The following is a 21,093-nucleotide window of genomic DNA, read 5'->3' on the forward strand; positions in this document are numbered from 1 at the left end:
TTCCACAGAGCATCTCTATCAACTCTGTCATATACCTTCTCCAGATCCATAAATGCTACATAAAAATCCATTTGCTTTTCCAAGCATTTCTCACATACATTCTTCAAAGCAAACACCTGATCCACACACCTTCTACCACTTCTGAAACCACTCTGCTCTTCCCCAATCTAATGCTCTGTACATGCCTTCGCCCTCTCAGTTAATACCCTCCCATATAATTTACCAGGAATACTCAACAAACTTATACCTCTGTAATTTGAGCACTCACTTTTATCCCCTTTGCCTTTGTACAATGGCACTATGCAAGCATTCCGCCAATCCTCAGGCACCTCACCATGAATCATACATACATTAAATAGCCTTACCAACCAGTCAACAGTACAGTCACCCCCTTTTTTTAATAAATTTCACTGCAATACCATCCAAAATCCGCCGCCTTGCTAGCTTTCATCTTCCGCAAAGCTTTTACTACCTCTTCTATGTTTACCAAATCATTCTCCCTAACCCTCTCACTTGGCACACCACCTCGACCTAACCTAACCTAACCTAACCTAGCCTAACCTAGCCTAACCTAACCTAACCTAACAACAAGCGAGAGCGGCGGCAACGGCGGTGGCCAACCCTCCTCCCTCACCGCGCGCATACCACACACACCGAGCCAGCCAGACAGACAGTCACCTTCTCACTCTCGCTTTCGATGACGCACGGCCGACCCACGTCCCTCCCTTCCTCACACACGGTGGTGGTTGTGAACATCAGTGGACTATTATCGATCGACTCACATTGCGTCCGCGGAGTTTGACATCACTCACTAGATTGCCGGTTGTTGTTTTAGTTAGTAGTGCGCGAGCGAGGGAACGGGCTGGTGGCGGCGGAGGAGGAAAAGGCCGGACGACCCCCCCCCCCCCCCCCGCCTTCCGCTCGCTCTCGCATTCCATACTACACACAAACACACACCCAGCCAGCCTCCTCCTCCTCCTCCTCCTCACTCTCACTTTCGATGCCGGCGTAGGAGGTCCAGTTACAGTGGCGAAATACACAACTCTTAATCTATATGTCGACTATGTTGGGGCTTTTGCCATCAATAGGCGTGACAAATCCCCTAACCTTTCTCCGAGTTAAACCTAACCTAAGCGAGAGAGCGGCGGCGGCGACGACCGACCCTCCTCCCTCCCCGCGCGCATACCACACACACCGAGCCAGCCAGCCAGCCACCTCCTCCTTACTCTCGCTTTCGATGACGCGCGGCCGACCCATCTCCCTCCCTTCCTCACACACGGTGATGGTGATGAACGTCAGTGGACCATTATCGATCGACCCACATTGCGTTCGCGGAGTTTGACATCACTCACTAGATTGCCGGTTGTTTTAGTAACGTCGTACGCGAGCGAGGGAGCGGGACGGTGACGGCAGAGGAGGAGGAGGAAGGCTGACCCCCCTACCTCCCGCGCGCTCTCGCATTCCATACCACACACAAACACACACCCAGCCAGCCTCCTCCTCCTCACTCTCACTTTCGTTGCCGGCGTAGGAGGTCCAGTTACGGTGGCGAAATACACAACTCTTAATCTACATGTCTACTATGTAGGGGCTTTTGCCATCGATTGGCGTGACAAATCCCCTAACCTTTTTCCGGGTTAAACCTTAGTGGATCGCAGTGAGGAATCTGCTCTGCCACTCACGGCAACCTACCTCCCATGTGCTTTCGCATTCCATACCACACACATACACACAGCCAGCCACCCTCCTCCTCCTCCTCACTTTCGATGCCGGCGTAGGAGGTCCAGTTACGGTGGCGAAATACACAACTCAATCTATATGTCTACTATGTGGGGGCTTTTGCCATCGATTAGCGTGACAAATCCCCTAACCTTTTTCCGGATTAAACCTTAATGGATCGCAATGAGGAATCTGCTCTGCCACTCACGGCACCCAGGCTAGTACGTTAAGTCGTATGCAAACGGTTCGATACAGCACATCAGGTTTTGGTTGATCCGTATTTGGATTGGGATAGAGCAGCAACTGTAGCTCTCAACTCTACCCAATTTCCCCCCTTTGCTGCTGCTGCAGCACTGGGGTAGAACACTAAGACCGACGACTCGCACGCGCACGGTCAAGCGACATGATGCATGTATTTGCCGAGGCGCCAAGTCAGAAGCTTAGGTCCCCCCTTACCGTCTCATCATCATAATCATCATAACAATTGGCTGGGGCGGGTGCCACCACAACATCCCGCCCCTTTTTAAAACAAGGAGAAAATCCCACCTTGTGGAATTCTCAAGAAATGTGCTGCATTGAAGGCGACGGGGCTTGAAGGCAGGCAGCACTCACAATAGGAAAAAGCCATAAACGGTGAGGCGTCGTCTCCACCGTGCCGCAGCGGGTGCCATGACGGTTCCATATGGAGAAAAAATGTCTTCGAAAAGACAGACCAAGGATATCATTAGACTGGATCTAATGGCATTGAAGAAGGATACTACTGATGCTGCTGCTGTTGGTGTTGCTGCGGCGGCGGCATTGGGGTCAAACACCAACACTATGATTCGCACGCGCACGGCCAAGCGACATGATGCATGTACTTGCCGAGGCGCCGAGGTAGAAACTTAAGTCTCCCCGTACCGTCGTCTAACAAACCAACAACAAAAAGGAGAATCAAGCTCCTACGACCAAAAAACTCCGCAGGCATTCGTACAAGTATGACAAGACTCTTATGGTTTTCATGCCTTACCTAACCTAGCCTAATTCTTGTGTCGATGGCATATAAATAAAACGTAAGTAAATGTACAAGTCGATATATATAGAGTAACGTATCCCAACTTCTTAAACCCTATAAAATACATAACATGTGTTTGTTACCCCTAAAGATTTACCATTTTCTACAATGACAAATTTCTACCATTTTCTATGTTTATCATTTCAAGGCAAACGTCCACAGTCGATCTTTGTTGTATTTTGTATATACGTGAGTCTATTCTTATTTTGGCAAGATCCATGTACACTGTAGATTTATTTACATATATTTTACTGAAAATAGGACATGAATATATAGCCGTGTTTATGTGTAAAGATTAGCTTTGTAATTGGAGAGCTAAACAAAAGAAATTCTAACACCAGTAATGCCGTTGATATTTGCATTCACTGTTATTGAGTATAATGATTAGCCCAGATATATGACTGCAAATCTAAAAATGATATTTCCCATTGCCAAATGAAGGACACATGCACATGAGATGATACAATGCACCATACCTAACCTAACCCTTTTTAATCATAGTAATTAGCTATAAGCACGTCGATGGCATGTAAATAAAACGTAAGTAAATGTACAAGTCGATATATATAGTATAACGTATCCCAACTTCTTAAACCCTGAAAAATACATAACATGTGTTTGTTATCCCTAAAGAAGTTTACCATTTTCTACAATGACTAATCTTTAACGTTTTCTATAATTGTCATTTCAAGCCAAACGTCCATAGTGGATCTTTGTTGTATTTCCTATATACGTGAGTTTAAGCTTATTCTGGCAAGATCCATGTACATTGCAGATTTACATATATTTTACTGAAAATAGGACATAAATATATAGCCGTGTGTATGTGTAAAGATTAGCTTTGTAATTGTAGAGCTAAACAAAAGAAATTCTAACACCAGTAAAGCCTTTGATATTTGCATTCACTGTTATTGAGTATAATGATTAGCCCAGATATATGACTGCAAATCTAAAAATGATATTTTCCCACTGCCAAATGAAGGACACATGCACATGAGGTGATACAATGCACCATATGATACTTGCGCTGGAAATCAAATGAATTCTCTTATAGCCTACTCATCTATGGAATTTTGCAAATTATAAGTGAATATTTAAGCGATCTCTCTTTATAGAAGAAGATGAGTCAAGCTTACGAGTTCCGCTATGAGCCATGATTTGAACGTCGCTCGTTTTGTTAAAAAGCGTAGACGACGCCAAAAGCAATACCTTTGCTAGTCCTGTCATCTATGAATATGCTACTTAACTAAAGTGATTCCAATGACTATTCTCCTATTGCTGTTATATGTCGCCATTGTCGTCACGCGAAGAGTTTAATGAGTTACGCTTCTTAGCCTTAATCTTATATATAAACAGTGTGATGGACCGAGTGGCTTGATAAACACTCTTGTGTTAGCTTCCAAATTCTGTTTTCAGGCCCATCGGAAGTCTGAGAGGCTTACCTACCAGTGTTTAAGGATTTAAGGATAAGGTAAGTACCACTGAGCATCTTTCGTGCTGGGAATTTAACTATTTGGTCTCGCGAGAGCAACAGCTCAGGGACCAACCATACCCAGCTGGGTGATTTGATTGGTATACCCTACTGCAAGGAGAAAGATAACTCTGGTTTAGTCTGTTTTGAGGCTGTGGTTATCAAAATGTATGGGCGTGAATGACATTAATAATGTCAAAATTGCTCCGTGGAAAGTGAAATATCTCTTGGTGAATGACCAGGAAGGATGAGAGTAAAGGAAATTGTGGACGAAGTTCTAAAGATTTTGAGCATTGACGATTGTATTGAAGAGGACTGATGTGGGTTTAACCTAACCTAACTTAACCTAACCTAACCTAACCTAAAACCTAACCTAACATAACCATGTAACGTATGCTTTTCAGCAAGTTTGGCAGATCTGAATTAAGACAGTATCATAAGAGAGGGTTTCTGAGTTGGCCTTCCAGAGTTACGAGGGCCGTGGGTAGCAGCAACTTTTGCTGAGCGAGCTAGGCGGGCTGTAGGGAGCATTTTTCGCAGTTCTGGTTTCAAACAGTGATTCAAAAGACACGGTTGCGGTGCTGGCCTGGATACCCAAGGTGACGTTACGAGTGGGCGGAGTCTGGTGCCAGTTGTCGAGGCGAGGCAATTAGAAGCGATATGACAGATCTGGTTTAAAACAGTATTTCATAAGAGAGCTTTGGCAACAAGATGACGTCATGAGTGGGCGGAGTCACGCCGTTGATAGTTGTTCGTGTTGTTTCAGAGCACTGCCTTACGATAACGTCACCAGGGAGACGAAGCAGCAACCCATCCATATTATTTACTGTTCAAAAATGCTCGCCCTATCTCCTTGCCTATATAATTTATACTGGTGTTTGTGTTGCGCACAACAGAATCGCTTTGTCTTATGTAGTGACGTAAATAAGATATTGTTCATGAGAGATAATGAAAAAAAATATATGTTCATATCAATTTCTTACCTCTTGCACCTTTCTCTTGACCTCCTGTCTCTTTCTTTTATACGTCTCCCACTCAATTGCATTTTTTCCCTGCAAAAATCGTCCAAATGCCTCTCTCTTCTCTTTCACTAATACTCTTACTTCTTCATCCCACCACTCACTACCCTTTCTAATCAACCCACCTCCCATTATTTTTGAAGGAATAGTGGTTCCAACAATGTTGTATGGTTGCGAGGCGTGGACTATGGATAGAGTTGTGCGCAGGAGGATGGATGTGCTGGAAATGAGATGTTTGAGGACAATGTGTGGTGTGAGGTGGTTTGATCGAGTAAGTAACGTAAGGGTAAGAGAGATGTGTGGAAATAAAAAGAGCGTGGTTGAGAGAGCAGAAGAGGGTGTTTTAAAATGGTTTGGTCACATGGAGAGAATGAGTGAAGAAAGATTGACCAAGAGGATATATGTGTCGGAGGTGGAGGGAACGAGGAGAAGTGGGAGACCAAATTGGAGGTGGAAAGATGGAGTGAAAAAGATTTTGTGTGATCGGGGCCTGAACATGCAGGAGGGTGAAAGGAGGGCAAGGAATAGAGTGAATTGGAGCGATGTGGTATACCGGGGTTGACGTGCTGGCAGTGGATTGAATCAAGGCTTGTGAAGCGTCTGGGGTAAACCATGGAAAGCTGTGTAGGTATGTATATTTGCGTGTGTGGACGTATGTATATAAATGTGTATGGGGGTGGGTTGGGCCATTTCTTTCGTCTGTTTCCTTGCGCTACCTCGCAAACGCGGGAGACAGCGACAAAGCAAAAAAAAAAAAAAAATCAATTTCTTATGTAAGGCTCTTAGATGCTGATGCTAATTTTTTTTTCCCGCTTGTGATGTTCATCGTTTACATTGGATGAGGTACGTCTTTTATTTTTTTTTTTTTTTTTTTTTTGCTTTGTCGCTGTCTCCCGCGTTTGCGAGGTAGCGCAAGGAAACAGACGAAAGAAATGGCCCACCCCCCCCCCCCATATGTTTTATGTTTAATGTTATTTTAATAGTAAAAACTCGCCTTTCGCTGATTCCTCCGAAAGACGAGAAAACCGGCCCTTATAGTAGTAAATAACCTTCAGTATATATCAAAATACATTTAACTTATTGGCAGAGTTCGTGTTTTTAAAATATTGTCTGGATATGAAAGAGAACTGAAAATAAAAGGCTATACAAAATTATAAACTAAATTTCTTGGCAGAACTGGGTTGGAGCAGTAAATGATTAGAGTAGGTAAGCTAGGCTGCCAAAGTGACGTCATGAGAGGGCGGAGTCAGTCTGTTGTTAATGTTTCAGAACACCGCCCACCAGTGACGTCACCCAGGAGAGACACCGTAGCAACCCTATCTTATGATTTACAGTTCCTGCTCAACCGCCAAAAGCTCACTCATCACGAAATTTAGCTTATGTTGTCATGTGTGGTTTGTGTGGAGTAAAACACAATATACACTGTGATATAGAGAATCTATTGCACATTAAAGATAAGAAACTTTTTATGTCATCATGTACTCTCCAGTTTCATTTGTAAGGTGCTCCATGTTCATATAGGGAGGGACTCATGAAGTACGCCATCGATGTAATGGATATATGCTTCCTGCATAGCGGTGTAAATTCCTGTGTCGTAGAAGGCGACTAAAAGGGGAGGAAGCTAAGGGACTGGGGGGGGGGGGGGGGGGGGGGGCAGAAATCCTCCACTCCCGTTTTTTTTTTTTTTAATGTTCCAGAAGGAACCTAACCTAACCTAACCTAACCTGATCTGACCTGACCTGACCTTACCTGACCTAACCTAACTAAAGCAACCCAACCAAACATAATGTAACCTAACCAACCTAACCTAACCTAACCTAACTCAGCCTAACCTAACCTAACCTAACCCAATCCAACCCAACCCAACCCAACCTAACCTAACCTAACCTAACCTAACCTAACCCAACCTAACCTAACCTAGCCTAACCCTTTTTAATCATAGTAATTAACTATAAGTATGTTGATGGTATGTAAATAAAACGTGTTTTTTTTTTGCCGCTGACTCCCGCGTTTGCGAGGTAGCGCAAGGAAACAGACGAAAGAAATGGCCCAACCCACCCCCATACACATGTATATACATACGTTCACACACGCAAATATACATACCTACACAGCTTTCCATGGTTTACCCCAGACGCTTCTCATGCCCTGATTCAATCCACTGACAGCGCGTCAACCCCGGTATACCACATCGATCCAATTCACTCTATTCCTTGCCCTCCTTTCACCCTCCTGCATGTTCAGGCCCCGATCACACAAAATCTTTTTCACTCCATCTTTCCACCTCCAATTTGGTCTCCCACTTCTCCTCGTTCCCTCCACCTCCGACACATATATCCTCTTGGTCAATCTTTCCTCACTCATTCTCTCCATGTGCCCAAACCATTTCAAAACACCCTCTTCTGCTCTCTCAACCACGCTCTTTTTATTTCCACACATCTCTCTTACCCTTACGTTACTTACTCGATCAAACCATCTCACACCACACATTGTCCTCAAACATCTCATTTCCAGCACATCCATCCTCCTGCGCACAACTCTATCCATAGCCCACGCCTCGCAACCATACAACATTGTTGGAACCACTATTCCTTCAAACATACCCATTTTTGCTTTCCGAGATAATGTTCTCGACTTCCACACATTCTTCAAGGCTCCCAGGATTTTCGCCCCCTCCCCCACCCTATGATCCACTTCCGCTTCCATGGTTCCATCCGCTGCCAGATCCACTCCCAGATATCTAAACTTTACTTCCTCCAGTTTTTCTCCATTCAAACTTACCTCCCAATTGACTTGACCCTCAACCCCACTGTACCTAATTACCTTGCTCTTATTCACATTTACTCTTAACTTTCTTCTTTCACACACTACCAAACTCAGTCACCAGCTTCTGCAGTTTCTCACATGAATCAGCCACCAGCGCTGTATCATCAGCGAACAACAACTTACTCACTTCCCAAGCTCTCTCATCCCCAACAGACTTCATACTTGCCCCTCTTTCCAAAACTCTTGCATTCCCCTCCCTAACAACCCCATCCATAAACAAATTAAACAACCATGGAGACATCACACACCCCTGACGCAAACCTACATTCACTGAGAACCAATCACTTTCCTCTCTTCCTACACGTACACATGCCTTACATCCTCGATAAAATCTTTTCACTGCTTCTAACAACTTGCCTCCCACACCATATATTCTTAATACCTTCCACAGAGCATCTCTATCAACTCTATCATATGCCTTCTCCAGATCCATAAATGCTACATACAAATCCATTGGCATGGTCCTCGCACTGCTTGCTGCCGATATACGGTGTGATGATGGTGAGATGACAACGGGCACAAGAAAATTTCCTTTTTAATAGTTTTTCTTTGGGAAATAACAAAAAATATCATAAGAAATATAGAAAGCATGCGCGGATCCCGTCACCTCTGCTTGCAGCGTACATGTACCTCTAAAAGTACGATTTAAAGGGAGATAATCGTTTATAATAGTTATCCATCATATTGTAAAGTGTTTGTTCTCTTTACGATAAAAATCAAAGAAAATACTTTGAGGGAAACCTGCCTGAAAAAGCCGAGAAACGCACACCTTAACTAATTAGTGATACGTTTAAGGCCTGCCATTGATCTACTTTTACACACACACTGTCGATTAGAAATATGGATATACATTATATGATGTGTAGTTCAAGAGGGGATGTCATCCTCCGTCACCCCCAAGGTATATAACCAAGGAGCTAGAGCTACGAGGCTGCGTCTAGTCTGCACAAGTAACCTAAAGATAGCATACAGATAGTCTTCATGTTTATTGGCGCACTGTGGCTTGTTTGGTGTGGCAACTGTGTCAAGCTCCGTCCGGGGATTAGTCCATGTCGCAACTTCCCAACTTGCAGAGATGCCAACTTAGCGCTTTTGGCGCTCGATCTAGCGCCTAAATTTCGTTTTTAGCTTCCGAGCGCATTTTTCGCGCCTTTTTTGTTATTTAGCGCCAAACTTAGTGTTATTTCAATATATGAGGAAATTCGTTCATTAAAGGAAATACGTTATGTGATTTAAGAAGTTTAATTAAAACCTATTAGAATAACATGAAAATACAACTATTCCACGGAATTCATTTTCATCGAAATGAACACGTTCGAAACATTTTTGAACAGGTACAGTTCGGGTGTACTCCGCAGGCTCCCTCTCCTCAAGTCCCTTTCGTTCAGTTCAGATTAAGTCAGATTCTCGTTGGTGACATAAGTATCCAATAACCGTGAAGGAGAGTAACATTGCTGGTTGTGTGTGTGCAGGCCATTACATTACCGAACACAGCTAGTAAGAAATATACTCAACATTTTAGAGCAGAGTTATTGAAAGCCCCAGAAATGAAACGTGTAAAGAAAAGTGAGGAGGATGACACAAAATGTCTTTACAAGTACTGCCATTGTCCATTGTCTGCCAAACTTAATAACAATGAAAGACAGCAAAACAGCTAAACTCAAAAAAGCTGTAGAGCCATTCAGTACTCAAATACACACTATAATTCCGTTTAAAAAAGTGAGTAATGATGCCCGGGAGATTGAAGGAAATTTATCACTCTTTGCAAACCACTTCGTGTTGTTGATCATCTCGGTGAGCTGTGCAAAGCACGGTTTACGGACAGTAAAGGATGAAAGAATTGCAAGTTAAAAAGGTCTAAGCGTAGTGCAGTTGTGTTCTGTGATTTCCTCTACTATTCACAGTGACTTGAAAAGTGATATAGACAATCTGAAGTTTAGCCTTGTAATTGATGAGAGTATTGACATTATGGTAACGAAACTATTGGATATCGCTATCCGGTTCTCTTCTGAAAGTAAGAAGATTTTAGTGGCAAACTTGGACCTTGTTGGGCTGACTTACTAATGCTAATGGGATATGTGATGCCATTAAAAAGTCCTTGAAAAATAATGGGTTGGAGTTACAAAACCTTTTTGCAATTGGCACCAACAATACTTCTGTGATGACAGGTGTTAACAGTGGAGTGTATGCTAAACTCAAGTTAGAAGTTCACTTGAGCCTGATCAAGTGTGGGTGTTTGCCATTCTCTACAGCTAGCTGTTTCACGCTGCAGCAGTGTCTCCTTAGGAACCGGGATTTTACGATCAGAGATACCTATAATTGGTTCTTCCGCTCTTGCCAGTCGCCAAGCAAGGTACAAGATCTTTTCTTTGATCAATTATGGTCAAACTCCATTGAAATTGATACAGCTAAGCCAGACAAGATGGGTGTCAATTGAAACAGCAAGTGTCAGAATATTGCAGCAGTGGATTGAACTTAAGACTCACTTTGAAATGACAAGAAATGGTGAAAGGTGTTAATCAGCTCGGATCCTCTAGGTCATGTTTTGTGACAAGAGAAACTATGCCTTCCTGATATTCCTGAAGCATATCTTAGAGTTCAGCGTGTAAATGAGAAATTCAAAGCGAATAGCAGATAATTACACGAAGGAGATTCAGCAGAGAACTACTTAGAACCACATCCGTACTTGGGGTACGAGTTTGAAAGAGATGATGAAAAGGATATTCGAGAAAGAAGCATACAGTTTGTAAAGGAGTTGGTGAAACAGCTTCGTCAATTTTTGCCAATGTCCAAATGTTACAATGTCATCATTGAAGTGCAAGTAAATGCATGCTACCCATAAAGCCTGGAATACTAGAATTAGCAAAGACGCTTACTGGTAACGAAGAGTTCCTGAGTAAAAAGCTTCATCGTGTGTTGTGGAAACAACACTGGCACTCTAGCATTCTAGGCTGAAATATCTTCGTTCAGGGATGCGACTGGAGAAAATCCCTTCAGTGACCTCTCTGAGTTGGCTTTGACTGTGCTGATATTGCCTCACTCCAACACTGATGTAAAGCGTCTTTTCAATCATATGAACATCGTAAAGTCAAAGCTTCGGAATAGACTTAGTATCAAAAGGTTCAATAAGATACCAACTATCAAGTAAGGACTTAGAAGAAATAGGAACTGGTGTTATGATTATAAACTGCCGAAGTAAGTGCTGAAAAACATGGGTTATTGAAAGAATACGAGTCATCGCACTGCAACCTAAACCCTCACAATGACCACAACAACCCCAGGACACCGAGGACGAAGAGATTGCGGATTGGGAATTAGTAAATCTGGAATAATGGTGAGTGTTTTAGTGTTAAAGCAGTCAGTCGTACCTATTATTGATAATCTGGCACGTCAAGGAGCAGAAATAATTCAAAGGGCATCTTTTCGCTGTCATTTTAGTAAGCTTAGCGCTTTTCGAGGGTGAATCTAGCGCCATTTATAATTTTGAATTGGCAACTCTGTTCGCAAGCAACCTTCAGTTACCATGAAGCTGTAGTTGAGGTTGGGTGTGTTCGCTTTATCTTTTTTAAGAATACATACATATATGTAAATATAGATATATATATATGTATATATCGCATATCGGAAGTTGTTCATTGTTGTGTTATTCACTGGATGCCGTGAGAGTGAAGAAAATCTCAGCACAGGCACGTGGAATAGTGTTGACCCAACGAAAAAGAATACACAGTAAACACTTGTCGTCTGCTGTTGGACTCTGGCTCAGCTGATTTCGACAGCTCTCTTACCGTGACGAAGGGACTCATGCTACTCTAGGTAATGTATGAGACTAATATGGTAGGTTTAACAATAATGGTGAAATAATTTTGAATTCAGCACAAGACCAAAGTAAGATTCCTGCCCAGCCCGAACATCGTGTCATGGCTGTAGCTGATATTTACATAGAAATGAAACGCCATGATTAGGGATATAGTTATCATGGGGGAGACGCATTTGTTATTGGAATTCAAGCGGAACTGATAATTTCTTGGATTATATCCGGCCAACAGGGTTATAGTGCGGAAATGAGATATATTATAAAACCATGTTGGAACAATGTAATGCAGACTGTTCATTTCACGTTACCTTAGTTGCTTGGCCTATACAATTAATATTTTGTTAGATATTAACTGTAGCTGAGTGGTATGTAGTAAAATTACGTTATTATAATATGTGTTCATGCAAAGACTGCATTTTAGCTATTATGTTTGCAACAAACATTAAGGCATCAAGAATCAAACCGAAATATTAAATACTTCATTGTATAATGTCATCTATATAGAAAATACAATAAGACTAGCAGAACATAAGAATTATTTTTTCTAGTGCACGATGATAAAAAGTCAATAGTAGTGGATGAAATGAAGGTTTATCAATGGGGGAAAATGTAGGGTTTAAAGTAAATGAAACGCTTTTACAGAGATCATGTGACTCCATAGAAATATTAACTTTGCAGGGTTTTTTTTTCAATGCTCATTCTCCCCAAAGGCTCAGGTTAGGGTATCTGAATGTGTGTGGCTGTAATGAAGATGAGAAGAAGGGAGAGATAGGTAGTTTGTTTGAGGAAAGAAACCTCGATGTTCTGGCTCTGAGTGAAACGAAGCTCAAGGGTAAAGGAGAATGATTTGGAAAAGCCTTGGGAGTAAAGTCAGGGGTTGATGAGAGGACAATTAGTGAGTGGTGGGATAAAGAAGTTGTTAGTGAAAGAGAAAATAGAGGCGTTTGGACAGTACTTGCAAGGAAGGAGTGCAAATGACTGGGAGATGTGTAAAAGAAAACAGCAGGAGGTCAAGAGGGAGATGCAATGGTTGGAAAAGAGGGCCAATGAAATTTTGGGGGAGACAGTATCATTAAACTGTAGGGAGAATAAAAAGATGTTTTGGGAGGAGGTAAATAACGCATAAGAGGAGAACAGATTAAAACCGGTGAAGGGGGCAAGGGGGAGATAATAATAGCCAATGATGAAGTGAGAAGGAGATGGAGTGAGTATTTTGAATGTTTGTTGAATGTGTTTGATGATAGAGTGGCAGACGTAGGGTGTTTTAGCCAGAGTGGTATGCAAAGTGAAAGGGTCCGGGAGAATGATTTGACTAAGAGAGAAGAGGTAGTGAAAGCTTTGCGAAGATGAAATCCGGCAAGGCAGCAGGTTTGGATGGTTTTTGCTGTAGAATTTATTAAGAAATGGGTTGACTGTGTTGTTGGTTGGTTGGTAAGGATATTTGATGTATGTATGGATCATGGTAAAGTGCCTGAGGATTGTCAGAATGCATGCATAGTGCCATTGTACAAAGGGAAAGGGAATAAAGGTGACTGTTGAAGCTACAGAGGCATAAGTTTGTTAAGTGTTCCTGGGAAAGTGTATGGGAGGGTATTGATTTAGATGGTGAAGGCATGTACAGAGCATCAGATTGGGGAAGAGCAATATGGTTTCCGAAGTGGTAGGGGATGTGTGGATCAGGTGTTTACTTTGAAGAATGTGTGTGAGGAATACTTAGAAAAACAGATGGATTTGTATGTGGCATTTATGGATTTAAAGAATGTATATAAAGTTGAATAAGAGCAAGGTTATTAGGTACAGTAGGGTTGAGGGTCAAGTCAATTGGGAGGTGAGTTTGAATGGAGAAAAACTGGAGGAAGTGAAGTGTTTTAGATATCTGGGAGTGGATCTGGCAGCGGATGGAACCATGGAAGCGGAAGTGGATCGTAGGGTGGGGGAGGGGGCGAAAATTTTGGGAGCCTTGAAGAATGTGTGGAAGTCGAGAACATTATCTCGGAAAGCAAAAATGGGTATGTTTGAAGGAATAGTGGTTCCAACAATGTTGTATGGTTGCGAGGCGTGGGCTATGGATAGAGTTGTGCGCAGGAGGATGGATGTGCTGGAAATGAGATGTTTGAGGACAATGTGTGGTGTGAGGTGGTTTGATCGAGTGAGTAACGTAAGGGTAAGAGAGATGTGTGGAAATAAAAAGAGCGTGGTTGAGAGAGCAGAAGAGGGTGTTTTGAAGTGGTTTGGGCACATGGAGAGAATGAGTGAAGAAAGATTGACCAAGAGGATATATGTGTCGGAGGTGGAGGGAACGAGGAGAAGAGGGAGACCAAATTGGAGGTGGAAAGATGGAGTGAAAAAGATTTTGTGTGATCGGGGCCTGAGCATGCAGGAGGGTGAAAGGAGGGCAAGGAATAGAGTGAATTGGAGCGATGTGGTATACCGGGGTTGACGTGCTGTCGGTGGATTGAATCAAGGCATGTGAAGCGTCTGGGGTAAACCATGGAAAGCTGTGTAGGTATGTATATTTGCGTGTGTGGATGTATGTATATACATGTGTATGGGGGGGGTTGGGCCATTTCTTTCGTCTGTTTCCTTGCGCTACCTCGCAAACGCGGGAGACAGCGACAAAGTATAAGAAAAAAAAAAAATATATAAAGTTGGTAGAGATGCTTTATGGAAGTTCTTGAGAGTATATGGTGTGGGAGGTAAGCTGCTAGAAGCAGTGAAGTGTTTTCACCAAGGATGTAGGGCATGTGTACAAGTAGGAAGAGAAGAAAGTGATTGGTTCCCAGTGAAGGTCAGTCTGTGGCAGGGGTATGTGATGTCCTCATGGTTGTTTAATTTGTTTATGGTTGGGGTGGTAAAGGAGGTAAATTCAAGAGTTTTGGAGAGAGGGATGAGTATGCAGCCTGTTGGGATGAGAGGGTCTGAGAAGTGAGTTAGTTTTTGTTCAACGATGATACAGTTAGGGTGGCTGATTCGAGAGAGAAACTGCAGAAGTTGGTGACTTAGTTCGGAAACGTGTGTGAAAGGAGAAACTTGAAAGTAAATGTGAATAAGAGCAAGGTTATTAGCTTCAATAGGGTTGAGGAGCAAGTAAATTGGGATGTAAGTTTGAATGGAGAAAAATTGGAGGAATTGAAGTGTTTTAGATATCTGGGAGTGGACTTAGCAGCAAATGGAACCATGGAAGAGGAAGTGAGTCACAAGGTGGGGGAGGGGGCAAAGGTTCTGGGAGTGATGAAGGATGTGTGGAAGGAGAGAGTGTTATCTCAGAAAGCAAAGATGGGTATGTTTGAAGGAATAGTAGTTCCAACAATATTACATGGTTGCAAAACACCCTCTTCTGCTCTCTCAACCACACTTCTCTCTTACCCTTTCATTAATTACTCGATCAAACCACCTCACACCATATATTGTCCTCAGACATCTCATTTCCAGCACATCCACCCTCCTCCACACATCTCTATCTATAGGCCACGCCTCGCAACCATATAACATTGTTGGAACCACTATTCCTTCAAACATACCCATTTTTGCTTTCCAAGATAACGTTCTCGACTTCCACACATTTTTTAATGCTCCCAGAACTTTCGCCCCCTCCCCCACCCTATGAATTACTTCCGCTTCCATGGTTACATCCGCTGCCGAATCCACTCCAAGATATCTAAAACACTTCACTTCCTCCAGTTTTTCTCCATTCAAAGTTACCTCCCAATTGACTTGTCCCTCAACCCTACTGTACCTAATAACGTTACTCTTATTCACATTTACTCTTAGCTTTCTTCTTTCACACACTTTACCAAACTCAGTCACCAGCTTCTGCAGTTTCTCACCCGAATCAGCCACCAGCGCTGTATCATCAGCGAACAACAACTGACTCACTTCCCAAGCTCTCTCATCCACAACAGACTGCATACTTGCCCCTCTTTCCAAAATTCTTGCATTCACCTCCCTAACAACCCCATCCATAAACAAATTAAACAACCATGGAGACATCACGCACCCTTGCCGTGAACCAATATTCACTGAGAACCAATCACTTTCCTCTCCTCCTAAACATACACATGCATTCCATCCTTGATAAAAACTTTTCACTGCTTATGACAACTTACCTCCCACACCATATATTCTTAATACCTTCCACAGAGCATCTCTATCAACTCTATCATTTTTCTAAGTATTTCTCACATACATTTTTCAAAGCAAACTTCTGAAACCACACTGCTCTTCCCCAATCTGATGCTGTGTACATACCTTCACCCTTTCAATCATACCCTCCCATATAATTTCTCAGGAATACTCAACAAACTCATACCTCTGTAATTTGAGCACTCGCTCTTATCCCCTTTCCCTCTGTACAATGGCACTATGCGAGCATTCTGCCAGTCCTTAGGCACCTCACCATGAGTCATACATACATTAAATAACCTTACCAACCAGTCAAGAATACAGACACCCCCTTTTTTAATAAATTCCACTACAATACCATCCAAACCCGCTGCCTTGCCGGCTTTCATCTTCCGCAAAGATTTTACTACCTCTTCTCTATTTACCAAATCATTCTCCCTAACCCTCTCACTTTGCACACCACCTCGACCAAAACACCCTGTATCTGCCACTCTATCATCAAACACATTCAACAAACCTTCAAAATACTCACTCCATTTCCTTCTCACATCACCACTACTTATCACCTCCCCATTAGCCCCCTTCACTGATGTTCCCATTTGTTCCCTTGTCTTACACAATAAATTTACCCCCTTCCAGAACATCTTTTTATCCTCCCTAAAATTTAATGATACTCTCTCACCCCAGCTCTCATTTGCCCTCTTTTTCACCTCTTGCACCTTTTTCTTGATCTTGACCTCCTGTCTCTTTCTTTTATACATCTCCCACTCATTTGCATTATTTCCCTGCAAAAATCGTCCAAGTGCCTCTCTCTTCTCTTTCACTAATAATCTTACTTCTTCATCCCACCACTCACCACTCTTTCTAATCTGCCTACCTTCCACGCTTCTCATGCCACAAGCATCTTTCTCACAAGACGTCACTGCTTCCCGAAATACATCCCATTCCTCCCCCACTCCCCTTACCTCCTTTGTTCATACCTTTTTCCATTCTGTACTCAGTCTCTCCTGGTACTTCTTCACACAAGTCTCCTTCCCAAGCTCACTTACTCTCACCACTCCCTTCACACCAACATTCTCTCTTCTTTTCTGAAAACCTCTACAAATCTTCACCTTCGCCTCCACAAGATAAAGATCAGTCATCCCTCCAGTTGCACCTCTCAGCACATTAATACCCAAAAGTCTCTCTTTCGCGCGCCGATCATTTAACACGTAATACAATAATGCTCTCTGTATATCTCTATTTTTAAACCAGGTATTCCCAATCAATAGTCCTTTTTCAGCACATAAATCCACAAGCTCTTCACCATATCCATTTACAACACTGAACACCCCATGTACACCAATTGTTCCCTCAACTACCACATTACTAACCTTTGCATTCAAATCACCCATCACTATAACCTGGTCTCGTGCATCAGAACTACTAACACACTCACTCAGCTGCTCCCAAAACACTTACCTCTATGATATTTCTTCTCATGCCCAGGTGCATATGCACCAATAATCACCCATTTCTCTCCATCCACTTTCAGTTTTACCCATATCTGAGTTTACTTTCTTACACTCTCACATACTCCCACCACTCCTGTTTCAGGAGTAGTGCTACTCCTTCCCTTGCTCTTGTCCTCTCACTAACCCCTGACTGTACTCCCAAAACATTCCCAAACCACTCTTCCCCTTTACCCTTGAGCTTCATTTCACTCAGAGCCAAAACATCCAGGTTCCTGTCCTCAAACATATCACCCATCTCTCCTTTTTTTTCATCTTGGTTACATCCACACACATTTAGACACCCCAATCTGAGCCTTCGAGGAGGATGAGAACTACCCGCGTGACTCCTTCTGTTTCCCCGTTTAGAAAGTTAGGATATATATATATATATATATATATATATATATATATATATATATATATATATATATATATATATATATATATATCTTTTTTTTTTTTTATACTAAAAAAAAAAAAAATATATATATATATATATATATATATATATATATATATATATATATATATATATATATATATATATATATATGTATATATATCCTAACTTTCTAAACGGGGAAACAGGAGTCACGCGGGTAGTTCTCATCCTCCTCGAAGGCTCAGATTGGGGTGTCTAAATGTGTGTATATATATATATATATATATATATATATATATATATATATATATATATATATATTTTTTTTTTTTTTTTTTTTTTTTTTTTTTTTTGTCTCCCGCGTTTGCGAGGTAGCGCAAGGAAACAGACGAAAGAAATGGCCCAACCCACCCCCATACACATGTATATACATACGTCCACACATGCAAATATACATACCTACACAGCTTTCCATGGTTTACCCCAGACGCTTCACATGCCTTGATTCAATCCACTGACAACACGTCAACCCCGGTACACCACATCGCTCCAATTCACTCTATTCCTTGCCCTCCTTTCACCCTCCTGCATGTTCAGGCCCCGATCACACAAAATCTTTTTCACTCGGCATCTTTCCACCTCCAATTTGGTCTCCCTCTTCTCCTCGTTCCCTCCACCTCCGACACATATATCCTCTTGGTCAATCTTTCCTCACTCATTCTCTCCATGTGCCCAAACCATTTCAAAATACCCTCTTCTGCTCTCTCAACCACGCTCTTTTTATTTCCACACATCTCTCTTACCCTTACGTTACTTACTCGATCAAACCACCTCACACCACATATTGTCCTCAAACATCTCATTTCCAGCACATCCATCCTCCTGCGCACAACTCTATCCATAGCCCACGCCTCGCAACCATACAACATTGTTGGAACCACTATTCCTTCAAACATACCCATTTTTGCTTTCCGAGATAATGTTCTCGACTTCCACACATTCTTCAAGGCTCCCAGAATTTTCGCCCCCTCCCCCACCCTATGATCCACTTCCGCTTCCATGGTTCCATTCGCTGCCAGATCCACTCCCAGATATCTAAAACACTTCACTTCCTCCAGTTTTTCTCCATTCAAACTCACCTCCCAATTGACTTGACCCTCAACCCTACTGTACCTAATAACCTTGCTCTTATTCACATTTACTCTTAACTTTCTTCTTTCACACACTTTACCAAACTCAGTCACCAGCTTCTGCAGTTTCTCACATGAATCAGCCACCAGCGCTGTATCATCAGCGAACAACAACTGACTCACTTCCCAAGCTCTCTCGTCCACAACAGACTTCATACTTGCCCCTCTTTCCAAAACTCTTGCATTCACCTCCCTAACAACCCCATCCATAAACAAATTAAACAACCATGGGGACATCACACACCCCTGCCGCAAACCTACATTCACTGAGAACCAATCACTTTCCTCTCTTCCTACACGTACACATGCCTTACATCCTCAATAAAAACTTTTCACTGCTTCTAACAACTTGCCTCCCACACCATATATTCTTAATACCTTCCACAGAGCATCTCTATCAACTCTATCATATGCCTTCTCCAGATCCATAAATGCTACATACAAATCCATTTGCTTTTCTAAGTATTTCTCACATACATTCTTCAAAGCAAACACCTGATCCACACATCCTCTACCACTTCTGAAACCACACTGCTCTTCCCCAATCTGATGCTCTGTACATGCCTTCACCCTCTCAATCAATACCCTCCCATATAATTTACCAGGAATACTCAACAAACTTATACATCTGTAATTTGAGCACTCACTCTTATCCCCCTTGCCTTTGTACAATGGCACTATGCACGCATTTCGCCAATCCTCAGGCACCTCACCATGAGTCATACATACATTAAATAACCTTACCAACCAGTCAACAATACAGTCACCCCCTTTTTTAATAAATTCCACTGCAATACCATCCAAACCTGCTGCCTTGCCGGCTTTCATCTTCCGCAAAGCTTTTACTACCTCTTCTCTGTTTACCAAATCATTTTGCTTTGTCGCTGTCTCCCACGTCAGCGAGGTAGCGCAAGGAAACAGTCGAAAGAAAGGCCCAATCCACCCACATACACATGTATATACACACACGTCCACACACGCAAATATACATACCTATACATCTCCATGTATACATATATATATACACACACACACATGTACATATATACACATATACATAATTCATACTGTCTGCCTTTATTTATTCCCATCACCACCCCGCCACACATGGAATAACAACCCCCTCCCCCCTCATGTGTGTGAGGTAGCACTAGGAAAAGACAACAAAGGCCCCATTCGTTCACACTCAGTCTCTAGCTGTCATGTTATAATGCACTGAAACCACTGCTCCCTTTCCACATCCAGGCCCCACACAACTTTCCATGGTTTACCCCAGACGCTTCACATGCCCTGATTCAATCCATTGACAGCACGTCGACACCGGTATACCACATCGATCCAATTCACTCTATTCCTTGCCCGCCTTTCACCCTCCTGCATGTTCAGGCCCCGATCACTCAAAATCTTTTTCACTCCATCTTTCCACCTCCAATTGGTAGCACAAGGAAACAGACAAAAGAAATGGCCCAACCCACCCCCACACACATGCACACACACACACACACACATGTCCACACACGCAAACATACACACCCACACATCCCAACGTACACACATATATACACACACAGACACACACATATACACACATGCACACAATTCACACTGTCTGCCCCTACTCACCCCCATCGCCACCCCGCCACACACGGAATAACATCCCCTCCCCCCTCATGTGCGCGAAGCAGCGCCAGGAAAAGACAACAAAGGCCCCATTCGCTCACACTCAGTCTCCAGCTGTCATGCAATAATGCCCGAAACCACAGCTCCCTTTCCACATCCAGGCCCCACACAACTTTCCATGGTTTACCCCAGACGCTTCACATGCCCTGATTCAATCCATTGACAGCACGTCGACCCCGGTATACCACATCGATCCAATTCACTCTCTTCCTTGCCCGCCTTTCACCCTCCTGCATGTTCAGGCCCCAGTCACTCAAAATCTTTTTCACTCCATCTTTCCACCTCTAATTTGGTCTCCCACTTCTCCTCGTTTCCTCCACCTC

At 42.7% G+C, this 21,093-nt stretch overlaps 1 protein-coding gene across 5 annotated transcripts in view; it reads left to right on the forward strand.

Moving 5' to 3' along the window:
• Positions 1 to 4,123: 4,123 nt before the first annotated feature.
• LOC139755299 (uncharacterized) overlaps positions 4,124 to 21,093 on the forward strand; it is a 151,755-nt gene continuing 134,785 nt past the window's right edge. For 3 of the 5 annotated variants that reach the window (XM_071673411.1, XM_071673413.1, XM_071673415.1), the window contains exon 1: positions 11,612 to 11,902. The gene's annotated coding sequence lies outside the window, so the exon portion shown is untranslated. Of the gene's footprint in view, positions 4,245 to 11,605; positions 11,903 to 21,093 lie in introns of those variants that run through there. The other 2 variants (XM_071673412.1, XM_071673414.1) reach the window with 2 other exon arrangements.

Source organism: Panulirus ornatus, chromosome 19, assembly GCF_036320965.1.
Source record: "Panulirus ornatus isolate Po-2019 chromosome 19, ASM3632096v1, whole genome shotgun sequence".
Classification (NCBI taxonomy): domain Eukaryota; kingdom Metazoa; phylum Arthropoda; class Malacostraca; order Decapoda; family Palinuridae; genus Panulirus; species Panulirus ornatus.